At 38.0% G+C, this 1,328-nt stretch overlaps 1 pseudogene; it reads right to left on the bottom strand.

Annotated features, from left to right (window-relative positions):
• Positions 1 to 256: 256 nt before the first annotated feature.
• LOC111288944 (aminoaldehyde dehydrogenase 1, peroxisomal pseudogene) lies at positions 257 to 1,092 on the bottom strand (annotated as a pseudogene).
• Positions 1,093 to 1,328: the final 236 nt, after the last annotated feature.

Genomic DNA, 1,328 nt, shown 5'->3' with positions numbered 1-1,328 from the left:
GAATGGGAATATAAAGTTATGAAAGGTAACAGGGCATGGAATAATGGTCGAGTGAAAGAGAAAATGTAATGAAATGCATTAACTTGCCCTTATTAAAATGATAACAAGTGAAATCATATTGCAGAAAAGAAATCCTAACATTACTTTAAAAGAACTCTTAGAATGATAAGTAGCATTCAACCAGTTTTAATATCCTCTTTAGAATCATGCCCCTGGGCAATCGAGTGAAAGATTTTTATCTCGCCCCATTGATTCATTATGACTCTTCATGTTCTTGATCCTCAAATAAAATGATTGGGCTTTTCCTGTCGAGTTCTAAAGATACAAGCTTGACCATTTGAGTGGTTGTTTCCATTATCATGCTCCCTGTTGTAGTGCTTCTGGTAAAGGCAATCTTGTCAGCATTGAGATGAGATGCCAAAAAAATCATAACTTTTGGGCCCGATCCAGTTAGAATGTTCAAGACACCTGGAGGAAAACCAACCGTCCTACACACGTCAACCAGCTCCAAACAGGTGATAGATACCAACTCGAAAGGTTTCAGTATTGCAGCATAATCTGTAGCCAAAGCAAGAGCTACTTTTCAGACGACCATCAACGGTGGATACTTCTATAGAGTAATCAATCCAATGACCCCAAGTGGTTCCTCAAGCACATAACTCTTAAATGTCTCAATAGGAAGAGAGATGGCAACCTTTTGCTTCGTATCTAAACTTTCGGCAAGGTACGTATAGTACTCAAAACATCCAACAACATCATCAATGTCCCAAGTTGCTTCATCAAATGGTTTCCTGCAATTAATTGCTCAAGCTTTGCTAATTCAAATTTTCTCTTTGTTGTTTTGGGAACGATGGCCCGTAAATACTTGGCATGAGCAGCGTCAGAAGCTGAAGCCTAATCTTTGCTTTTGTTTCTAGAAAGAGCTCTTTGAGCAGCAGCCACCGTAAACTTCACATCTTCAGCTGTAGCTACTAGAATATGATCGATGTTTTGTTCAATTGTAGGATAGATAATTAAAATTCATTTCTTGAAAATAGGCTCTCTTCACTCGCTGTCGATGAGTAACATTCGACTCAAAATTTGGACCACCATATTAAATCAGTTTGCCCTAAAATCTTGTTCAACTCCCCTTTTAAATTTTTCCTGAGCTTTCTTTATTCTCTCGAGACGACTGAAATTTTCTTGTTCCATTAGTCTGGCTTGAGCTCTTGTATTTGTGAGCGGGGTTATTTGGTGAAGCTATCCTTGAACCTCCAGCACCACAATTATAATTAAAAATGCTATGCTATGCTTTATGTATGATGCGTTGATGCACAAATGAAATGTAT

The sequence above is a fragment of the Durio zibethinus genome, chromosome 8 (genome assembly GCF_047325235.1).
Source record: "Durio zibethinus cultivar Kanyao isolate XHJ-2024 chromosome 8, ASM4732523v1, whole genome shotgun sequence".
Lineage (NCBI taxonomy): Eukaryota > Viridiplantae > Streptophyta > Magnoliopsida > Malvales > Malvaceae > Durio > Durio zibethinus.
Note: the sequence above shows the minus strand (reverse complement) of the source record. Positions and strands in the feature narration are given on the sequence as shown.